Source organism: Vombatus ursinus, unplaced genomic scaffold, assembly GCF_900497805.2.
Source record: "Vombatus ursinus unplaced genomic scaffold, bare-nosed wombat genome assembly UNPS02003292.1, whole genome shotgun sequence".
In the NCBI taxonomy this organism is placed as follows: Eukaryota; Metazoa; Chordata; class Mammalia; order Diprotodontia; family Vombatidae; genus Vombatus; species Vombatus ursinus.
In genome coordinates, this window is record NW_020943070.1 from 5,526,316 (window position 1) to 5,550,648 (window position 24,333).

Consider the following 24,333-nt stretch of genomic DNA (forward strand, 5'->3'; position numbering starts at 1 on the left):
CCAGAGGCCAGGTCAGGACCTAGTGTTAGTGATCTAAGCACATTCATCCCGACAATCTCTCTCTGTCTCTCTATCTCTCTCTCTCCCCCCTCTTCTCTTTCTTTCCATGTGTGTTGGAGGGGAAGGGGGTGGGCAGCTTCCCAGTAATTCCTTCTGCTAAAGAGGAAGCCGGCAGCCCAGCGCCCACCCCATGGTTTCCCAATGATCTTTAAAGTCCTACATGATCCTCAGGCCGCAGGAAGCTTCTGATATGACTAGGTGGGGGCCTTGGGCTGGATCCGACCCAAAGAATATTGTTTTGGTCCATCTGCTGGTGCTGCTGCTATGGCCGGATGCTGTTGGACAAACAAAGATTCCAGGCAGTGTTTTGACTGGTTCCTTTCTGTTTCCTGGAACCCCTGCTCTAGATGTGGCTGTGAACTCCACAGCCACAGAGGAAACCCCTCAGTCAGTGTCAGCGTGGTCCCTCTGACCCATTCTGCCATAGCCCCAACTTCAGTAGCATCCTAAGCCTAGCTTACCAAGGCAGGCTGGGGGTCCACAGCTAGTTATAGTGGCATGAGCTATGGGGAGGAGGAGGTTGCTGTCCCAGATGCTTTGAAGGAAAAGAGCAGAGCATTGAGCTCTCTAGCCAGAAAGGTGCTGGGCCTGAACCTGACCCTGTCTGATCAAAGAAGAGAGGGAAAGAGAAAGTGGAGGAGAATTGAGGAGCACCTTGGGAGCCCCAGCCTCTCTCCAAGGAATGAGGTATAGGAGCTGTTTCCTTGATTTTTTTTTATTTTATTATTATTATTTTGGTGTTTGGTTTTTTTTTTTTTTGGCGAGTCAACTGAGTTAAATAACTTGCCCAGGGTCACACACAGCTAGTAAGTGCCAAGTGCCTGAGGCTGAATTTGAACCCAGGTCCTCCTGACTCCACTGTGCCCCCTAACTGCCCCCTCCTTCCTTGATTTTGGTGGGCACTTTAATGTGTTCATTGCCTTCCAGTATTCTGAGCCTTCCATTAATTAATCAATCGATCAACAAGCTTTTATTAAGCACCTGCTATGTGCCAGATCCTTGGTTTAGTGGTCCCACTTACCTATTCAAGGCATTCCCCTGTTCCACACCTCTCCCTAATTAGGAAATACCAAGTTCCCTGATAAGGACCACTCAGTTGAGCCAAGGGAGATGATGCATCCATCCCTTATGGTTCTGTCTGATTGGCACTCTGGTCCCAATGCCCAGAAAACATAGCTTCTCCCAGCCTTCAGTCCTCAGTTCTGGAGCCCAACATATTTCAGTAGCCTATGGAAGCAGCTAGGAATGATCTCATCCTAGGGGAATTCCTATTGGAATTCACCAGTCTGTGTTGGTCTGCTGCTTCTGGCCTTGCCTGGCCAGGCGCCATCTTCACTATCAGATCCTCAGGCTAGGAATTGCCCAAGCATTGTTCTTTCATTCCACCAGGTCTTTACTGATGGTCTGCCATGCAGCATTCGAGGTGCCCCACCTCAGCCTCCCTCAGTCCAGAACTGACACCCCCTACCTTTCCAAGCCTGCATCTTTTTAATTAAAAACACCTTCCTTCTCCCCGGCACCCAGACTGATGTGTCAGCTTGGAATACTAGCTGTACCACACAACTGGAAATGCACAGGCCCTTACAGACCTTCTGCTGAGGGCCAGTCCCCTTCATGGTCCTTCTGTGTTCTCCTGTCCAGCAGCAAATCTGTGGCTAGGTGGCCTGTCCTTCAGGCCTTCCTTACCTCTCACCAGGTCTTTTCTCAACTCTGGTGTGCCTCCCTCCTCATCCATCCTTCATCTCACTCCCCAAAGAATCTTCCCAATGTTCCCCTATGGTGAGGCCACTCCCTCCGTGAAAGACCCTCCTGTGGTCCCTCATTTCACAAAGTAGAGTATAAACTCCTCCTCCTGAAATCCCAGGCCCTCTATACTCCACATTGGAACCACTACCCTTCCCTGTTTTCTTCTTGGCCTCCCAAGACCTTAAACAAATTGTCAGCAGCCCTTCTTCCTTCCTCCCCCCCCCTCCCTCCCCTTCCTTCAAGGCCCAGTTCACGGGTCACCTCCTCTGGAGCCTTCCCTGATTAGCCCCCACCCCAAAGCCTCTGGTGTTCTGCCTGGGCCTGCCTATTCTTTCTTGTATCACTGGACACAGTCCTCACATCATCTCCTCTTTTGGAGTATGAGCTCTTCAAGGGCAAAGACACAGCTATTTTTCCTTTGTATTGCCACCTCCTAGTTCCGTGTTTCATATACAGCAGGTTCTTAATAAATGCTTGCTGAATAGTAACAACAATACACTGGCTCCGTATTCTGGTGGTTTTTGGTGGTGCAGAGCTGACCTTGGGTTCTCTAGACTCTGCCAGTCCTGCTAGTTTGAAAAGGCTTTGAGGAAGGATCTAGTAATGGACTGTGTGTCATCTGAGGCCCAACCAAACTAAATTTGAAAAGGTGTGGCATAGGGGCAGCTAGGTGGCACAGTGGAGTCAGGAGGACCTGGGTTCAAATTCGGCCTCAGACACCTAACACTTACTAGCTGTGTGATCCTGGGCAAGTCACTTAACTGTGTTGCCTAGCAAAAAAAAAAAAAAAAAGAGAGAGAGAGAGAAAGAAAAGGTGTGGCATCAAAAGTCCGGCCCCCAGGGGACGGTTTCTCTTTTTTGGTGATGGTGAGGAAAGAGCCATGGTGTAGTGGAAAGACTGAAGTATCTGGAAGCAAAAGACCTGGGTTCGAATCCCAGCTCTGCCTCTTCACCAACTGAGACCTTAGGCAAGTCCCTGGGCCTTGGTTTTCTCATCTTTAAAATGAGGGGTTTGGATTAGAAGCCTCTGAGGTGCCTCCAGCTTGAAATCTAGGCGGCTGGGCACAGTCACAAAGACATCTGTCAGGGCAAAACATTATTAAGCAGAGAAATGCAAGTATGTTTGTCCCTGAGATACTGCTTAGCACCCATCAAACCGGCAAAGGGTTTGAAACACAAGAATTCCAGGCTGGGCTGGCAGGGCTGTACAGAAACTGACCGTCATGTAATGTTGGTGGGATTGTGAGTTGGTGACATTTTTAAGGAAGATAATAACGGAGCACAAGAAAGAATGAAGAAAGAAAATAAAAGATTCAGAGCTGGAAGGGACTTGAAGGGCCACCTCGCCCAACCATCCTATTTTACAGATAACAACAACAGCGAGCATTTTATATATTGTTATAATTATAACAACATTTACATAGCACTTGAAGGTTTACGTGGGTTATCTCCTTTGATCTTTACAAAACCCTAGGAGGCAGGTGCTATTAGCCCCGTTTTACAGATGAGACCACTGAGGCAGAGAGAGGTGAAGGTGCTTGCCCAGGATCCCAGAGGCACTAAGTCTGAGGCAGTATCTGAACTCCAAAGCCCAGCTCTCTATCTGTTCCTTCACCTATCTGCGTGGGAAATGCAACCGAGGCCCAGAACGGTAAGTGGCCAAGCCAGGATTCCAATGCAGATTCTCTGACTCCATCTGGCATTGGAGGCCACCACATCTGTAGTGAGCCGAGGGAACTACTGTGTTTCATCATCTGTCCTCTAGGACCGATATCAGTCCCTGGAATGACTCTGAGACCAGCAGCCTTTCAGGGCTGTTTTCATTTACATTATCAGAGATGTTGTATATCTTGTTCTCCTGGCTCCGTAGTCTTTGAATATACACATTAAAAAAAAAAAACTATAAACAAGTTAGGGAAGTTTATGGTTTCTATACACAATAACTTGTTTTGTTCTCATTTGTGTATTTGAATATTTGTATTTAATGGTTACAAAGTTTATAATAAATACAAAAGAAAAATTGAAGCCTGTCTCCCCAGGCATGGAAGGCATTGAGGGGGGCAGCTGACCCCCACAATCAGGAAATCATGGCTCCTGAAAGAAGCCGGGTGTCAGTGAGGCATTGATTCGAGAGTGAAAGAGAAAGCAGAGGCTGAGAGTATGTCATTAACTCCTCAAGATGGGGACCCCCTGAGGGGCCCAGATCGCTGCAGCCTGGACAGGAGGTCACGCTCCAGAGTGGTCTACCATTCCATCCATGACTCCCTCCCCAGGGACACAGCATGGCATGGCGATGCAGATGCTAAAGGGCCCTTTCCTGCCTACGCTTCTTGACTGCATCTTGGAGCTGGGTTGGTTGTGCTACACATTCTTTGCTCCAGGATGACAAAGTCAACCTGTTTGTGATCCAGACCTGTGATGTCGTGGGTGTGTGGAAACTCCCTTCACAAAGGCACATCAACCATTATGGTCCTAGAGAGCTGCCTTGAGGGCACTGAGAGGGTCAGGTGACCTGCCCAGGGTCACACAGCCAGTATGTGTCTGAAATAGGATCTGAAGCCGGGTCTTACAGACTCCTAGGCTAGCTCTCTATCATACTATATTGATTGTCACCATGCTGCTGCTGCTTCTTTGGGATCTGCTGAGGGCTGTTCTGGAAGGGTGACCTGTATTTAGTCAGAGATGAAATGAATAGGTTGACCAGTGCTGTTAGCCTGGGCACTCAGATGCAAATCCTGATGCATTCATTCCATCACAATCATAAAAGTCTCCATGGAAAAGTGACTGAAAAGCCATTTGTTACATGACAGGCACTGTGCTAAGTGGCGGGGATAGAAATGCAGACAAGTGAGACAGCCCCTGCCCTCAAGAAGCTTATATTCATCAGGAGGACCTGAGTTCAAATCCGGCCTCAGACACATAACACTTACTAGCTGTGTGACTCTGGGCAAGTCACTTAAACCCATTGCCTAGCAAAAAAAAAAAAAAAAGAATCTTACATTCAGGGGCAGCTAGGTGACACAGTGGATAGAGCACTGGCCCTGGATTCGGGAGGACCTGAGTTCAAATTCGGCCTCAGACACATAACACTTAATAGCTGTGTGACCCTGGGCAAGTCACTTAAATGCATTGCCTAGCCAAAAAAAAAAAGAGAAGAAGAAGAAGAAGAAGAATCAGCTTACATTCAAACAGGGGAAGTAATCACAAAAAGGGGAGACTGTTTTGGGAAATGAAGTCAGAAGGAGTCCCAAGACAATTGATTGATACGTCCTTTCCAGGAACAGTGGTGTTGTTGGACTGCTTTTCTCACAGTTGAGTCAGAAAGGGAGTAGTTGGAGAGGTGAGGGTTACTCATGTCATGAAAACAGCTAGTGTCATGATGGATTGTGTCTGGGCAAGACAGGGTGCATGTTCACCCATTGAAACCCCATCTTGTGATTCAGGGGCTGGACGGGGAGAGAAAGACCTTGCTTTGCTCAGTCCCCAGTACTTAATTAGGTAGGAATGTAATCCTTAGCCTTCGATGGCCATCTCCTCTGATGTCTCACATGGCATGGGATGTGCCTTGGAGATGGTGTTCTTGGAGATGGTGATCTTGGAGATCCGTCAGGGGAATACAAGCTCAGGCTGGCCCTACCACCAGGCAGGAGCTGCTTGGAGAACGGGCTGGTCTATCTTTCATTATGAACCTACCTGGCACTGGGGAGAGAAACTCCTCCTCAGAAGTTGGCCACCAGGTGAGGCATTGTGGGGGTCTGGAAGCTCACCAAAACCTCTTCTACCAACGGGAGAGTACCCCCACAGATCCTGGAAGGACTAAAGAGTCGAGATCTCCAGACCAGATGTAGCACTGAACCTTCGCCACCCTGAGACATCACTCCCTGTCGAGAAGCCAGAGGAAAGACTCCGGAACCCTGACCAATGCAGTGATCGATCCCAACTTCAGGGGCCTCTTGACAGAGAGGTGGTGGGCTAGGGGTGCAGGATGGTGCATATTCTCAGACATAGCCAATTTCTTTTCTTAATTACAAGGGAGGTTTTTTGTGGATTTTTTTGGAGTTAGGGAAGAAAGTGAAAGAGATACCCCAAAAAAGAATGAAAAATACATGAATGAAACAGTTTTTAAAAGTATACAGAGGCACCAAAGGAAGTGCAGATGGGGACACAGACAAGGAGGGCCAAGCATGGATTAAGTATTTCCCTGCCGCCAGGCACTGTGCAAAGTGCTAAGGATGCAAAGAAAGGCAAAAGACAGTGCCTGCCCTCAAGAAGCTGGCAGTCTGATGGAAGAGACAACAGACAAAATATATATATGATACACTGGATATATCTCGGAGGAAGGGGACTAAAATTAAAGGGGATCAGGAAAGGCTCCTTAGAGAATGTGAGAATTTTAGCTGAGACTAGAAGGCAACCAGAGAAGCCAGGAAGCAGGAATGAGGAGGCAGGGCATTCCAGGCCCGGCAACGATGTCCAGAGTGAGGATGGGCAGCATCTTATGGGAGGGCCAGCAAGAAGATCGAAGTCACAGGATGTATTTGGGAATGGGAGTGGGGAGATGGGACAAAATCGGCGGGTTTGCATACAAGCCTTCACCACCCCCTTGTTCTCTATGTGTGGAAGTATTCATGTGTGTGGATGTTTGCCAGGTCTATACCGAAATAAGAGAATTTAAAAGAAAAGCAAAGAACAGTTGTGTTGAAAGATAAAGAGTGTTGGTGCCTCCTTGGTGATGGGAGGTTATGGAGGCAGGGGGGAAGAAGGAGAAGGAGGTGGTCTGAAGTCACTGGCCCCAGATAGAGCAGCAGGAGTGAGAGGGACTGATCAAAGTAATGGTATCCAGAACCATAATGGTTCCCATTTTACAGATGAGGAAAGAGCCCCACCCTACTCAGAGGTCAAAGGACTTGCAAGAGGTCGCCTAGTTAACCAAGGTCTTAGCTAGCTAGCACTTTAAGATTTGCAAAATAAATGATCTCTTTTGATCCTTACTAGCGTCTGGTGAAGTCAGTGCTATTATTTCTGTTGTATATCGAGCAAAAGTAAAGCAGAGAGATTCAGTGATTTGCTCGAGATCATACAACTTCTAAATGTCTGGGATGGATTTCTAATCCAGGTCTTCCTGACTTAAAAGTCCTTTAAAAAAATGTGCTGCTATGTTTTGCTTTTACATCACCTTTATTTTCAGTATAGCCTTTCTCCTCCCCTACTTGTCCCTTATAAAAGAGACTAAAAGCAGTTCAGAAACCCTAATCAACCTCAACCCAGTCTTATGTCTAGGTTATTCCACACCCACAGGCCTCCACCTCTGAAAAGAAAGGGGGTGCCCTTTTCATTCCAGTGCTCTTGGCATTGCACCCCTGCCATGCTCCCCACCCTTTGGGTCTGATTGTGTGGCTGTCGTCATTTCTGACTCATTTATATTCTGACTCATTTCACTTTTCTCCTCATTTATAAAACAGTTATAATAGTTGCTCTGCCTAACTCTTGGGCTTGCTAAGATCAAATGAAACACACAGAGTTGTAACGCACTTTGTTCTTTCTAATCAAGCAGACTTGATTTCCCCACACCTGTGGAAATGACCCCTGATCAAATTTTCCAATATCAAAGGGAAAAAAACAAACAAATAACATTCCATTCTGTGTCAGAAGTAGGGTAGTCATTCCAGAAAGAAAACATTACAAAGTGCTTACACGACATGATTTCAGCGTCTCACTTTGGAGCTTCATCTTGCTCTCAGAACAAACCTGAAACTCGAACCGTGTAAAAGTGGCCACAATGATTCAATGAGAAAGGCTTTTTAGAAAAGTGATTGAGTTAGTTGATTGAGAAGTTATTGGCAAAAACAAAAATTACAAATGTAAACAACTTTAAAACCAGAACAGATACCATCAGTTTTTAGGCATATGAATTTGGAAAAAAAAAAAAGAAGAGAGAGAGAGAGAATTGCATCCTGGGCAGCAGGATATTAAATAATAATTGTGCACAATCCTCTAGACAAATCATCCAAATTCTGCCTTTCTTCCTGGAGGAAACACTCTGAAATAGTACTCTGCTAAGATTGCTGGATATGGATGACCTGGAAAAAGGATCATAGAAATAAGCTGATGGCATTTTTAAGGTTATTATAAATCAGTTTGCCCAAATGAAATATGAGATTAATATTGTGATAGACTCCAAGCCTTTCACACAATTACTGGTAGAGTTTGCTGTTATACTCTGACCTACAGAACCCAACCTTGCAATCTTGGCCCAAGCATATGGAATCTCAAAACGTGGCATAGAAAAAGCTAGCCCCATATCATCCTAATGGACTTCCGTTATGTAATCCACACTTGTTATATTGCCATGATCCTCACCCCACCCTGTGAGCTTGGAGAGTAGGAATTACTGAAGTCTGTATTCAATACATCCACCATACAACCATCCTTTGTGACCTTGTCAAGACTGAGCTGATGATGACCACGCTACGCCCTCTATACTGCAGGCATGAGATTATTCTACACGTATAAACATACCTCTAACTCTACCTGTAAGAATATCCACTTCATGTCATCCATGGCCCCCTTCACAATACAATTAAAAACATAAGTTACTCTAACAAAACAGTGTTCAATACAGGCTAAGAGATTTTCTTTCACCATCATTTGACTTGTTGGTAAGTTTCTCCAATTAAACTAGCATGTTTTTACTTGAAATGATCTTTCACTAAATAAATGCCATCATACCTTTCTTGAAATCTTTGACCCAAAAAAAGGCCCATAATTTAGTCAAATATCAAGGAAGTAAGAGAGTAGACACTGCTGCCCACCCTGAAATGCCTGATTGTGGAGGTCATCTAAACCTCAAACACTTAGTGAAACTTGATTCCTTGAGCCAGAGGAAGGTCCTTACTATAGCTGATGGTACAAGTGGATTGTCCCATATGTTGCTTCCGTGAATTAATGCCTGATTCTCTGCCACCACCAGAACGCTTCTCTCTTCCAAATGCACCTGCAATCTCAGCACCACTTGTTGGAGTGTTGACATTTACAATGCCACAGTTGGACCCTTTCAGCCCAAACCATCAAAAGATTCTGCCCAAATCCTTTGTGAAGATTCTGTTTTACTTCATTATTGCATTATTACCTTTTCTTCATTCTTCAATTTTAAGACATAAAGGATAGGAGCAAACGTCTTTCTATGCGCAAGGGGTGCATCATCGCCAAGACTGATCACAACTGTTGGCTCTGCATAATTTCCTGGACGATCTATGGTTTTCCCACCATAGACTACTTGACCACTTTGCTTTTTGGCCCTTCCGCTGCACCAAGGAACTTGTTTACTGCCTCTCTGGTGTGGAGGGGCCCATAGAGAATATTTGGATCCCATGGATTTCCAATGCGAATTTGTGCATATGCCTTTATAAGTTTACCCACGACTTCATCATGGATGCTTTCATGCAAAAACAGTCACCTGGCAGTTGTACATCTCTGGCCTGCTGTCCCCACAGCTGCGAAGAGAGCTGAAGGAATAACTCAATTGAAGTCTGCATCCTCAAAAGCAGGAACAGCACTGTTTCCACCAAAGTCTAACAAACTTCTCCCAAACCTCTCCTATACCATGACTGCAACCTGTTTTCCCACTTGGGTACTTCTTGTGAAGGACAGCAGGTCCACCCACTCCTCTTTGGCCATTGCCATGCCAATATCTGCCCCACCACATGTCATGAAACAGATCGCACCAGACAGGTTATTTTCTTCCAAAACTCCGGTCACTATGTTGGTGACAGGTATGCTAATGAGAAGTTGTTGGTGCCCATTTCAAAGGCAAACATTCCTGCAGATCAGAGTGATGGCGTTGTTCCAGCCAAACACAGCCACTGGTTAATTGAATGCAGTGATGATGCCAACTAGGCCCAAAGGATTTCATTGTTCAATGAGGACACGGCCTGGTCTTTTAGAAGGCAAAATGGGTCCTCTGATCATTCAAGACAAGCCAACAGCATAATCACAGATATCTACACACTGCTGAATTTCCCCAACGCCTTACACTAAGATTTTTCCCATCTCCAAAGATACCAAGTTTCCTAAGATCTGTATCTTCCGTCGCAAGGCTTCACCAATCTGTCTTACTGTTTCTCCTCATTTAGGGGCTGGCATATCTGCCCATGTTTTCTATGCTTTGTTGACCTTCGTTAGTGTTTCTTCATAGCCTACCAAGCAGACCTGATGGACTCTTGATATAGATAGGTTCATTGTTAGCTGGACAGTAAGTTGTAATAACCTCTCCTCTCCCTCCCCAGGTGTGATTATACACACCTTCATTTTCTTCTTTGAGTTCCAGCTCTTTCAACCCGGCATAATGGGGCTGATTGATCAGCAAAGTAGACACAGTGGTAGCACTTTATTTTAGGGTCTTTAGATTCCTTCCTTCCTATAATCATTTGTGGAGAAAGAATAAAGGATAGGAAGAGTATAATGACTATCAAGAACTTTGTAAACTATAGGGCACTATCCAAATGTGTTACTACCACTACTACTCTTACTGTTGTTATAGCAGGACAAGTGCTACCCTGTTTCTCACCAGGGTTGACTTTCTCTTACAGGAGAGAGAAGGCAGATTGTTGAATTCTACCCATTTTCAGCCACCATCCATATCTCTGGGTGACCTGCCATGCTATACTTCTCAAACATTGCCAAGCCATGACACCTATTCTCTGGTCTTCTCCTCCCATAAGAACTCAAATTCCAACTCCTGTGGGCTGTGGGCTCTGGTGGGTGACTTTTCACCTCATTTTGCCCAGTTCTAGCCCAGCTGGCACTTCCAGGCTATCCCGAAGTCATGCTGCTGTGGAGGTACCAGTTTGTCCTCAACTACTCCCTTTTTTTCCCATTTGTATCTCCCCAACCGCTTTGTCTTCCTCTATTCAGACTGAAGCTACATGAAGACAGGGGCTGTCTTGCTTGTTTACTTTTGCATACCCAGCACTTGGCAGAGTCCGGCACATAAATAGGTACTTTTTTCATTCATCACTTCATGTGGTTAAATCAGTTCAGTTCAGCAAATATGTCAGTAAGCAAGCTAAAAAAACAAGGAAGGTGATCTAGACATTGCAATTTAAAGAGGCAAAATTTGACTGGTGCTAAATGAGACTCAAGATTCAAATATGATTCTGGTTACCATCTTATAACCACTAGAATGCAGTGGCAAAAACTGAGAAAAATCTAACACTGGCAGGGCTTGGGAAAACAGGTACTCATACATTTTTAGTGGGATTGCAATCTGGTACAAGCATTGGATTATAAACTTAGAGTGTACAGGGACCTTAGGGGTCATTAATTAGGGGTCATTTAGTCCAAGTCTACAGATAATGATGAGTTGAGAAAGTGAAATGACTTGTCCCAAATCCCATGGGTAGTAAGTGGAAGGGCAGTTTGAACCCAGCGTCTCTCTCTCTCTCTCTCTCAGAATCCATCACTTTGTACCACTCTGCTATCTCTTCTGTGTTTTGGAAAACAATATGGCAACATGCAATGTCACAAAGAATGAACTGTTCCTTTTAACCTAGTGATATACCAGTAACCTCATGGGTAAAAGAGAGGTGGGAGATGGACCAGATGACCTCTAAGGTATTGCTCTTTCAGCTCTAGAGCTATGATCTAGAAAATGATCTCAACTCTACCTCAACATTAAAAGGAAAAAAAAAAGCAAGGGAGAGGGGGACTTAGCTATACAAAAAATAATAATAATAATAATAACTGTTCAATTTGTACTAGAAAAAACTGCAAATAACCTACATAAAGGATGGCTGGCTAGATTATGGTCTATTCATGGAATGGAATGTTTTGGTGCCATAAAATATGGTCATGGTGAAACACACAAGGAAATAGGAAGGACCTTCTATAGGACGACGGGATGCCAAGAGAAACCAGGACTTTGTACATGCCGACTATAAACATGTAGAAAAAAGAAAAGGAAGGAAGGCGAGCAGGGCCAAGGGTGGTGGAGGCAGGCTTGCTAGGGGACACAGAACAAAAGCATTTTCTTTGCTCCTTTGTTGACCATGAATTAATCCCTTTAGCTCTGCCTCAGTGAAAGATGAGGGCTTGGGGTAAGATTTTACCCCTAATTGTGCATTTCCAAGAGACTGTTTCTGTTGATGGTTGTTAAGCTTACAATTTGTTTTTCATTTTTTATTTTTCAAAGAATAGCCCCAAGTTCTTTGCAGGGGTAGAGGAGGGGGCCAGAGGATGCCCCATTTCCCAGAGGAGTCTTCTGAGATGCACCAAAAGCTGGCTTCCGACAAAGCCACGTGGCAAAGGGGGCAGACTGGAATGGGGACCTGGAAGTGGCCCCTGGAGGCCTGACCCTGGCCAAGAACCCTACTCATCAACGAGTCAAGGCAGCAAGCACTACTGCGAGCCTGCCATGTGCTAGACAAGACTTGGAGAAGCTTGCTGGCTACTAGAGAAAAACTGTACACATCTAAGTGGTTACAAAGTACAGAAAGAATAAATACAAAGTAATTTGGAGGTGGAATAGGAGATCAGGAGAGGCCTCAGGAAGGACGGGCTGTGTTCTGGGAGGCGAGGACAACCCGATTGTCCTGGGCTCCACTGCCCCTTCAGTTCCACGCAAATTCTCAGCTCAGATGAGTGGCTGATCGTGCGGGGTTGTGATTGTGACCCTAGATTATTCCTCCTGCAGGCCAACTGACTTCCTACCCCACCAGCAACTTCACCCGTGGGGAGTTCGGGCCCAAGGCAGCAGCTCTCCCTGCCTCAAACCCAGTACCCACCTCCTGAGAAGCTCTGACATCTAAATACCTTCCTGCAGTCAGGAAGAGCCAAAGCCTCCACCCTTGGGGCCTTCTGAGGCCCACCTCCACCCCCCCCAGAATGGAAACCTCAGCAGCCTTAGATGATCTCCACTCTTTACCGGCTCTGGCCTGAACTAGAGAAGTCCCGGCTATCTCCCATACCTATAACATCCCAATTGGGTTTTGCAGGGGGATGGGAGGAAGAGAAAGCCGTCCCGGGAATCTCTTCTGCCTTCCCCTCTAGGACAGGCCTTCCTCCCTTCGCCCCCTAACCCTTTCTAGCCACCCCAAAAGCTCAAGGTCCCACTTCAAAAAGGGGACAGCCTGGCGTAACAAATGTTCTAGACTTGAGGACTTGAGGGACTGGACTCTTGTTCTAGCTCTGTTAATGATCTCCAGCAAGTCACTTTTCCCTCTCTTAGCCTCAGTTTCCTCATCTGTAAAATAAGGGGGCTAAAGTATGGATTATCTTTAAGGTGCTTCCCAACTCTGCATTCCATGTTCTAAGGTCCCTCCCAGGTCTGACATTTCCTGTTATAAGGCCTCTTCCAGCTTTGACTCTGTTTGTTTTAAGGCCCCTCCCAGCTCTGATGTTCTGTGTTCTAAGGTCTCTTCCTGCTCTGACATTCCATGAATTTCTAGGGTTACAAACCCCAAGTTCTTGGCTCCTCGAAAATCCATCCTAGCTGCCCTCACCTTCAGGGTGCTGGGCAAACCCCTTCTCTCCTCACTGTTCACAACCCCTCATGCCTTGGATAGGAGGACAGACGATTTCATAACAGTGTCTCTGAGGTGCCCCATGCAGGCAAGCAACTTGCCTGAGGTCCTGCAACAAAGCAGCAGTAGAGGCGAGACCAGAAGGCGGCCTGCCTGTTCCCAGCTTGGTGCTGCCTTTGCCAGGCAGGGAGTTGCCTTTCCTCCAGATGCTCTAGGGAAATACTTTCCAGATGTTTGGTTAACCTTTTTTTGCCTTTGGAAGAGAGTGGGGGTGGTTGGGTCCTGACCAGGCCCCTCCCAGGAGGGGCGACCCTTGTTCCTCAGTCAAATGGCTCCCTGGGCCCCTGCACATACCATTGGTTCCACTCTGCACAAGTGGTTTTGGCTGGTTTGCTGGCTGTAGACTCTGGGAAAGGGAGAGAGGGTCACTTGGAGCTGGCCTGGGCCTGAAGGCACTCTTAAAGTGACAGCAATTAGCCTCCTAAGTGGCATGTTGGCCTGGCAAGCAGAAGGCCCGGTGTTTGCTCAACACTTCACCACCTACCACACTGAGGCCTCCCCAAGCTCAGTCATCAAGAGAACGAGCAGATCTGCCTCCCTGGCTTTTCTGAAAGGGGAAATGGAGGGACAGGGATGGGGAAATTTAGCGGGGTGAGCAGAGAACTGGGAGTTAGGAGACCTTGCTTCTGCCCCTGTGTGTGACCTTAAGTAAGTCATTCCCTTCTGGGGTTTCCTCCTCTGTGAGGTGAGGGGGGCACACTAGATAAAGTCTGTCTCTTTCAGACCCTTCCCACCTCCGACATTCCCTGTTCCAAAGTCCCTCTCAGCTATGAGGTTCTCTAAAGGCCCTTGACCTCTGACATTCCATAGGCTAAGGTGCTTCCTGTTCCAAGACCCCTCCTAGCCCAGCCCTCACATTCCTCATCCTGAGGTCCTTCTCAGCTTTCACATTCTGTAGTCTCTGATTCTCAGGTGGCCCTCCCACTCCCTAGGTTTTCCCCTTCCTCTTCTTCCCAGGATTTCGGTGTTAACCAGTGTCTCAGGCCTTGGGGAACCTGGGGACAGCTGTGAGAGCCTAGGGTGGCTAGAGAGAGCCAGAAACTAACTGCAGCTCTGAACCCTCTTCCACCCTCCCCTCCTGGGCTGGAAAGAATCAGGGAGGGATCTGTGTTTGCTCAGCCCAAGGGACAGCCTGAGAAGATTAGGACTGTTTATTTTCACAAGCTGCCCACTCCCAGGCACACACGCATTTTCTCTCACAATCAGACACACCCCATGCAAGCCATGCAAGCCCCATTAACCTGCAGGTTCCTCTCTTGGGGTTGCCTTTCCCAGAATAATTAAGAGATCAGCTTTTCTCTCCCACTGCTCCCCCACCCCCACCCCCTTTCTCTCCCCAGTCTGTAGAGTGACTCTGGACTAGGGCCGGGAGGAGGAAGGGACTCATTGTCTAACTTTCCTCCCAGGTGGGATGGCATTTTCTCCCATAGAGAAACTTACAGGAAAAAGAACTATTTGGTGGCTTCCTTGAGAGATTTGGCCCTCACTTCTCTCCTTTTCTTTAAAGGACCTGAAATTCTTTCTTTAAAGCAGGGGTCATATGGAGCCCTTGGGCAGTGACTCTGGTGAAAGCCTAGAGACCCCTTCTCAGAAACATGTTTTCAAATGCACAAAACAGAATATATAAGATTATAAAAAAAAACAAAATCATGTTGAAATATATTTATATATTTAAATATAAGATGTTTAATAAAAACAAGTTATGGACCCTAGGTTAAGAAATCCTGTTTTAAGGAATAATTCCTTTGGGTAAAGTATTGGAGGCATTGGATTTGATAATTAGATTTGGAGTCAGGATACTTTGGGCTTCAAACCCTGTCTCCAACATTTAACTAGCCTGGTGACACTGGGCAAATCACTTTATCTGACTGGGCCTCAGTTTCCTTATCTCTAAAATGAGGGGGTTGACCCAATGGCTTCTAAGGGCCTTTCCAGTTCTAAATCTATAATCCTATTGACACACCCTGTTACAATAATTGACTCATTTTAAGACTACAGAGCAATGTAATGGCCCCTAAAGTTCACTTGGTTCCTTCCCCTTGGGCTTTCAGAAATCAAGTTCTGAGTTCAGTTACAGTTACTGTAAACCCCAAGGTGAGAAAACTGGTAAGACCTGGCAGAAGTTGGGTTCTCTGCTTAACTTTAGATTTAGCTGTAGACAGGCTCTTGGTGGTAGAGGCAAAATTTAGTTTACTGGAGACATTTGGGCAAAGGAACAGCGGATTATATTACGTTGTCTGTGAATAGACCTTGGGAGGGGAAGTTGGGAAAAGAGAATCTGACCTTTTCTTGGCACCCCCCCAACCTGTGTTTTTCATTCCAAGGTACCTGTAGAGTTAAGAACTCTCTTCCATATCTCCCTTCTCTTCCAGCTCAGTTCTCCTTTTGTTTCATGCTTTTTCCATCATCTTGATTCAAGGGCTCGAATTCTGGCCCCTCCCCCACGCCTTCCCCCACCCCCGCAAATCTAAGACTACTTCTTCCTTTTATATGATGATGTATTACATTCTATATTCCTTTTAGGCTCAGGGCATGACCCAGTCTCTTACAGATGACTGATTGAGGGAGATGTATAAGCCCTGTTCACATTCAGTTTTGATTTGTTTGGGAAACCTAGTTTTCACCTAGTCAAGGCACTAGAAGCAAAATGGGGTCGTTTTGACCTCTTCCTCACATGATGATTGCCTTCCCCTTATGTCCTCTGTCCAACCAAACTGGACTACTTGCCCCCCCAACTTAAGGTATGTTTCCCAGTCTCCCATCTTTGTTGAAATCAGCAACACTCTCTGTACCTCTCTGCCTGTTGAAACCCCACTCATCGTTCAAGGCCCTGCTCCAACGCCACTTTTTCCTGCTCCACTTACCTAGAGGGGATTCTTCCACAGCACTCTGTCGGTAGCCCTCTTATTTGCCTGTCTCAAGACCCTAGATCAGAAATCTGGAGCTGGAAAGGATCTCAAAGGCCATAGTAAAGAATGCTTTGGAATGCATAAACTAAGATATAAAGGATTACTCATTGTGCAGATGAGGGTGCTAAGGCCCAGGGACCTTCCCTGACTTATCTGCCCAAGGTCTCCCAGGTGGTGAGCCTCAGAGGCCTAGCCTTTGAACCTAGGCCCTCTGAGTCCTCTGCGTCTTTGCCGCCTCCTCCTTCATATTGGTTCTGCTTTGTACCTGGGCTGAGGCATGAAACATTCCTGGAGAAAGCAGCATATAATAGAACCTCAACCTTGGAAAGCCAGAAGCGTTGGGCAGGGAAGGGCTCCTGTGGGGGTCTGCCACCTGGTAGTGTTCAGTTTTATCATTATATTAATAAAATATTAACTATTCATATTAGTATATGGGTAACATAGTGATCATTAATTTTATAATATTAACCTATATAATATTATGTATAATTATATATAACCCATATAATTATAAAATTATATAATCATAATAGAAATCTATTTATATAGTAATTTAATATAATCATTGATATATTTGCATGTTAATCATTATATTAATTTAATTAATGTCATTACATTGACATGTTGACCATTATATTAATTACTCTTGATAACTAGGTGCTAAGTTCAGTTCTTCTGCAGCTGAATTGCCGGTACCAATGTGGCACCTTCTAAACTGTTGCTCTCTGAGGTGAGGCCTCCTTAGCCCCACTAATAGCTATAGAGAGATTTAAGTTTTGCAAAGTACATTACAAATATTATCTCATTTTGTCCTTATAACACCTCGGGGAGGTAGGTGCTATTATTATCTCCATTTTACAGACAGGGAAACAGAAGGTAAGCAGAGGTTAAATGACTTGCCCAAGGTCACACATCTAGATGTCTGAGGCAGAATCTGAACTCGGGACTTCCTGAGTCCATGTCCAACACTCTAGCCACTTGGCCACCTAGCTGAGCAGTGGATAATAATAATAACAGCTAGCATTAATACTGCTAAGTGCTTTACATGTGTTTGTTTTATTCTCCCAACAACCCTGGTTGGTAGGGGCCATTATTATCCCCATTTTACAAGTGAAGTCACTAAGGCAAGGAGAAGATAAGGAATGCCCTGGTTAAGTGTCTGAAGTGAGATTTGAACTCAGGTCCTACTGACTCCCACACTCTAGCCACTGGGCCACTCAACTCTCTCATTATAATTAGTAATGATATAATTAATAATATAATTAGTAAATACGTTTGTTGAATTGGTTTAAGTGAAAATCTCCTTAAAGGAGCAACTGATTCACTCCCCAGCATATTTGGTGTGAGTAAAAGTGGTGGGGAGAGACCGTTTGGTAGAGTGAGCTGAGGGCTTGGGCTCCAGACTCCCATTCTATAATGAAAGAAAAGGCAGCAATTCAGCTCTTGTTAAGTGCCCATAGAAGGGGATGCGAGGACAAGAAAGGGGGAAGCCAGTCCCTGCCCTCAAGGGGCTTACGTCATCCTGGGGAAAGCTCCCGAGAAGTCACTAGAGAAAGTGAGGTAGAAAGGGTGGGTGTGGGACAGCTCAGGAGGCAAGATTGGCTAATCATCTAAACTCTCAGTGCCCCAGGCAGCTGGAGAATACAATGAGACACTCAACTGGCCAGCCTCTGCTAGGGTAGAGAAGACCCAGAGCTCTCTGCCCAGATTAAGTCGCCAGATTTGGGCCAAAGAATGAGGATCGTGGGAGCAGTGCACATTTCCACGGGACTCCAGCTTCCTTACAACAGCCCTTTCAAAGGTTATTATCCCCATTTTACAGATGAAGCAACGGAGACCAGAGAAGGGAAATGATTTGCTAGCACATAGAAGAGCTACGATTCAAATCCAGGGCCCCTAACTTCAGGTCTGGAGCTTTCTCCACTTATTCTGAATTTGACAGACACCAATCACTGTGAGCATTTCCATTTAGGGAGAAGAGCAGGAAAAGACGACAGTTTTCTTCCCCAGCAGTAAGCCTAAAGAAGCCAGGAAACACCTGGGCTGGGGCGGAATCAGGGTGAGGGGGAAGAAAAAAGACTTGAAGGGGAAGGACCCGAACAAACGCGACAGTTTTGATGAAGTCTGGCTCTGTTCTCTCTACCCTTTCCCTCCCATGCTGCCGCTACCCTGGGCTCCAGTTTCTTCCTGCCCTTCCAGAGACACTTCTGCCCCCGCCCTGCTGATCCTGAAAGGCACCTTCCTGGGAGTGGATTCCTGCCCTGTTCTCTAAGTGGGGCCGCTGGGTGGCACAGTGGATAGAGCGCCCAGCCTGGAGCCTGGGAGAGCTGAGTTCAAATCAGCCACAAGTGCCATTAGCGTCAGATCTCTACATCCAGCCTTACAGACTTCTCTACCTGCAAAAGCAAGCTCATTCTCTTCCCTCCCAAACCCTTCCCTCTGCCAATCTGAGGACATCAGCATCTTCCTAGGCACCTCCTCTCATCCCCAACTCCTCATTCTCAGTCATCCCAAAAATCCAACAGTCTTCATGGCCTCTCTCCTAGATTGCCCTGCTGACTCACCTCCACAGGCCTTCCCTGCATTCAGTCCAGGCACTCATCCAGGTGCTTAAAAAAATGCTTCCTCACTGCTTGACTCTGTCCCCTTCTCTCCTCTCCACTCCCACAGCCTCTATTCCAGTTCAGCACTTCTCTCCTGGAGAGCCTTCTCTCAGCCTCCCTGACTCCCCTCCCCTCACCCCAATCCATCCTCCACTCAACTGCCAAAGTGGTTTTCCTAAAACATGGGTCTGACTGGGTCAAATCCTTACTCAATAAACTCCAGTGGCTCTTTGTTCCCTCCAGGATCAAATATAAGATCTTCTGTCACTTAAAGTTAGTTCTATCTTCCTACATCTCCAGTTTCTAACTCATTCCTTTTCTCGCCTCAAACACAGCACTCCATCTCCTAGATTCATGCCACCACACTGGCTGTCGTTCCTACTTGGAATACTCTTCCTCCTCACCCTAATTGTCCTGTGGATAGATAGGATTCAAACTGATGCAGTTTGGGGTGCTGGGAACGCTGCAATATAAGGGTATGGGGAGGTCAGCCTGGAAAGCATCCCAGCACTCAAGCGTTCTTTCAGTCAAAGTAGCAAGGTTTATTTGAAACATCAATAAATGGGGGAGATTCTTAAGGAATCTGCAAATTAACGGGGGTGAGATTGGTACTTATAAACAAAAAAAAAAGGGGAAAGAGTCAGTGAAAAGATCTTAATGGGATTAAGGAGTGGTTAAAAAGTCTGGGATGGGCTAGTTGCAAAGGTAAAAATACCTTGATGGAATTAAGGAGTACCAAGTAAGCTAATTAAGTAATCAAGGAGGGCTGGAGTGGGCCAGATGCCTTGGGCACAGGCACCAATGATCCGGGCTACTGAAATGTATGGGAAAATTCAGGGTCCAGGTCCCATCACCCCATCAAAACCACTCAATCTGGGGCAGCTAAGTGGCACAGTAGATAGAGCTCTGGCCTTGGAGTCAGGAGGACCTGAGTTCAAATCCAGCCTCAGACACATGACACTTACTAGCCATGTGACCCTGAGCAAGTCACTTAACCCCTATTGCCTCAGGAAAAAAAAAAACACTCCATCTGAGCTCTGGTGACTTGACTAGGCAGGAACACTTTTTGATGGAATCAATACCAAAAGTGAACAGGGCCTCAAAGTCACTGTGAAAGAGAGCGGTTTCTTGCCCTATGCAAAGAAGCCATCTCAGCTCCAGGACAAGGGATTCTGAAAATCTGGACCTGACTGGTTGAAGAAAGCATGGCATTGTCATCCTAAGGAGCAAAAGGGAGATTGAGCTGTGGAAGAAAGAGGGAAATATTGAGGATAATCATTGGCTCCATAGACAGCTGGGAGTGGGTGCCCTAGGCCAAAGGAGGACCCTCGAAAAGGTCAGCTCTTTCCCCAACTTCCTCTTCTGATACCTAATACTGAATAATATCATATAAATCGGCTGTTTCACTACCCAAATGTTTGTAACAAACTGAATTCTGCTTCAACCACAAAGAAGCCAGAGGTTGACTACTTGTTATTGCCATTTGGTGTTTCAGTCACGTCCGACTTTTCATGACTTCTTTTGGGGTTTTCTTGACAAAGATACTGGAGTGGTTTGCCATTTCCTTCTCCAGCTCATTTTACAGATAAGGAAACTGAGGCAAACGGGTTAAGGGACTTGTTCAGGGTCACCCAGCTAGTAAGTGTTGCCATTTCCTTCTCCAGCTCATTTTACAGATGAGGAAACTGATGCAAACAGGGTTAAGTGACTTGCCCAGGGTCACACTGCTAGCAAGTGAGGCCAGATTTGAACTCAGGTCTTTCTGACTCCTCTATCCAGTGCATCTGCCCCGAGGTTAACTAGAGGTGGGGACAAAGAAGGCAAGAGCTCCACAACTGCCTTGTGTGTCAGGAAATTTCCTAACTGGAGATCAGAGCAATTGTGACTGAATTCAGAACTTTTCATATCAATCATGGCTCTCATTTCTAGAGTGCTTTATAGTTTGCAAAGCTTCCATTATCTCACTGGATCTAACTTTTCATCTAAAGCCAAAGAAAAGGAAACCAAGTTGACCTTGGAAGCCATTGTACTGGCTTAAAATGGGCTAATTATTGTAATAAGGTGTTCTACATTGGAGCATCTGTGCAGGATACCTTTTTTCTTATTTTCTCTTTTGTCTCTGGGAGTTTACATACTGTGACAGATTTCGAAATCTGTTTCTTTGTTCAGTTTGGCTGTCTTTTAAGCAAGAATCCCTACTTTATTGTTCAAAATGTTATATTTTAAGAATTATTTTATTTTAAAGAGCTTTTAATTGTAGCTATTTTAGTCCTGACACGTCTAGGAGAACACCAGCTGTTTTATAATTACCCTAATCTGCTGATAACTGTGATTGGCACTGGTATTACTGTTTCAAATTTTCATTGTTGAAATCAAGTTGGTTTGTGACTGGGAAAATCTTTACATAATGGAGCAGCCTTGTGAGAACATGAGGATTGAATGTGAAAAATACTGTCAATTGATGGAGGTTGATATCCGTAAAGGACTACTGATATGTGGAATAGAACGTGTTTTTGGTGAGGAAGTTGCTATAGGTTTCATGAAGATCGTAGTAAGATAATTAATTGGTGGGGGAGGATGGCTATAAAAAGGTATATAAGGGAGTGAGGTCAGAAACATCTACACTAAGGGACCTGCTCTATGAATTACTAGAGTCATTGTAACATTCAAGAATTACTGGAAAAATCCAAATAGGGATGTGACAGAGGTGTCAAATACCAGTTGCTGAGTTCTGCCTGAACCAAATTAAAATGTAAATGGACAATATTTAACAAAATAAATAAAAATACAACAGATGGTGTTAATATGTAAAGTACATAAGTCAATAAGCTTTTGGGGATACTTACATATAAATGGGAGTGATCCATTTCTATTTGAGTCTAACACCACTGGGGGGTGCAATGCTTGGAAATATGGGTTCACAGTCCTCCACTTGAGGTGGAGGTAGTGTTAATGTAATAACTTGCAGCATTACTGAACAGAAAAGATGACTTCTTAGCACAACTTGAGGTCTGGGTTTGAAAATAGCTTTGAGGTTTCACCCATAGAGAATGTTACAGCAGGGCAGAAGTATGCTTGCATGGTGCTGAACCTGCATTCTATATGCCAAGGATGCTTCCCCTACCCCGGCCTAGATGTCCATGGAAAGCAAGCTTTCTCAACTCAAGCAGTAATGTAGCCTTGGAGAAAAGACCCCAAGATAATTCCATCATGGTGGCCAAATCGCTGATTTGTCAGATGCCAGCTCCTCTGCCAAAGGCACAGAGAAGCTTCTCAGGTTTCTGTGACAGCTTCTTTCTTTCATACTGATGGACCAAGGCATGAACCAGTCTCCCTCACAATGGCTTTGACTGACTGAAGAAGGTGTACAGGTCCTGTAGGACTCAACTGAAATCCTAACTTCTGAAGAAAGTAGGGCTTTCTCTTTTCCTAGTTCCCTTCCTCTCCTCCCCCACCCCCAGCTGCTAAACCCTTTACAATTTGTCTCTTCCATTAGAAGGTAAGCTCCCAGAGGGCAGGGATAGTTTTTAGCTTTCTTTGTATCCTCAGAACTTTAGCTCCTTGTCTGAAACTAGTAGGTACTTAATAAGTGTGTATTCACTGACTTCACTGAAACTCAGAGAGGTTAAAAGATTAATTCGTAATCACATCCAAAGTAGGGGGGAGGGGCAGCTAGGTGGCACAGTGGATAGAGCACTGGCCCTGAAGTCAGGTGGACCCGAGTTCAAATCCAGCCTCAGACCAAACACTTGATACTAGCTGTGTGACCCTGGGCAAGTCACTTAATCCCAATTGCCTATATATATATATGCCTAAAAAATATATATGCTTAAAAATATATATATATGCCTAAAATATATATATATATATACATAAATACACACACACACACACACACACACACACACATATATATATATACACAAAGTCATGTTAGAGTAAGGAGAGTACTGATACTTTGGGAGACTGAGAAAGGCTTCATGTAGGAGATGGCCCCTGAGCTGTCCAAGGTCACCTAGGTAGAAAAAAGTTTAGCCAGGATCCAAACTCATGCCCTCTGCTTCGGTGCTGCACTGCCCAGTCTAATCCCCTCATTTTACAGATAAGGAAACTGAGGCTGGGGAGATTAAGTTATTTGCCCTTGGTCACAGCCTGAGGTGGTATGGGCCTGGCATTGGAGAACTAGGTTCTTATGCCACCTCTGTGATTTGCTCCTTATGTGACGTTGGGCAAGTCACTAAGATCATAGACTTTTGGAGTGGGCAGGGACTTCAGTGATCATCTAGGCCTATCCCCATTTCACAGATGAGGAAACTGAGACTCAAGGGAGAGAAGTGACTTCCCCAAGGCTACATAGCTAGTAAGTGGTGGCACTGGAATTAGTACCTAGATCTTTCCTGAATAGGAGTCCAGGTCTCCACTAAACAGCACTGTTCTCTGGGCCTCCCTCAGTTTCCTTATCTGGCCAAAAAGGGATGGAGACTCTCGGGCTCCCTCAGCTTCTTTCTGTTTAAAGAGAGAGAGAAATGGGAGTATACAAGCACTAGACAGTTGGAACACAAATATAAAAATACGAAAGTCCTGTCCTCAAGCGCTTACATTCTGCTAGGGAGATAGAGCACACATTGGAGAGTAGCAGCTTGAAAAAGGTACACTTTGGTCTAAGTGGTCACAAGGATTGGAGCCATAGCCTTGTGAGGTGACCTCCCAGGTCCCTTTTAGCTCTGCCATTCTGGTTTGAATGGCTTTGACAAAGACGTCAAAGAGGGGCTGCAGGGGTTTCCAGAAGGATTAATGACCTTGAGGAAGGCCTCCAGAGGCATTAAGGAAGCATATGGACAAGAACTAGACAAGATAAGAAAGCCCGGAACAGCTCCAAGCTCACCAGAGGAGGGGAATTCCCATGAGGATGAGATCATAGATCCCTGACTGTTGTCATACTAAGTGTAAAGGTAGGAGGAGGGGGGCATGGAGAATCGAGGATAGTGGCTAGAGCTTTGCGGATGAGTGAGATCCAAAGCCCACCCCAGACTCAAGATAAGCACCCCCTGGTGGTGGCTTTTAGTGATTTTAGAGCTGGGAGGGGCCTTAAGAGGTTTCTGGTTGAGTCCCTCCTTTTGCCCAGAGAGGTCCAGGAATTTGCCCAGAGGTTCTGATCTTGGCTCTGGCCGCCTTCTACATACATGACTTTGGGCAAGCTTTTGGGCCTCAATTTCCAATTCTGTAAAATGAGGGGGGCAGTGCTCTCGATGAAATCCAAGGTTCTTCCTAGGTCTACACCTACAGTGGGGTGTAGGTTGGAGCCCTGAACTTTCAATCTGGGACCGAGATGGAGTCTGGGCTCTACTGACCTCAACCTCTTCCCCTCAGTAGACTTGGCTTTATAAACAAGGGGATTGGTGTCGCTGTCCTGTAAAGTGCCTCCCAGCTATAAAT

General features: G+C 45.6%; 1 pseudogene; it reads right to left on the reverse strand.

The window, feature by feature from the left end:
- Window positions 1–8,660: 8,660 nt before the first annotated feature.
- On the reverse strand, window positions 8,661–18,896 carry LOC114050323 (annotated as a pseudogene).
- Window positions 18,897–24,333: the final 5,437 nt, after the last annotated feature.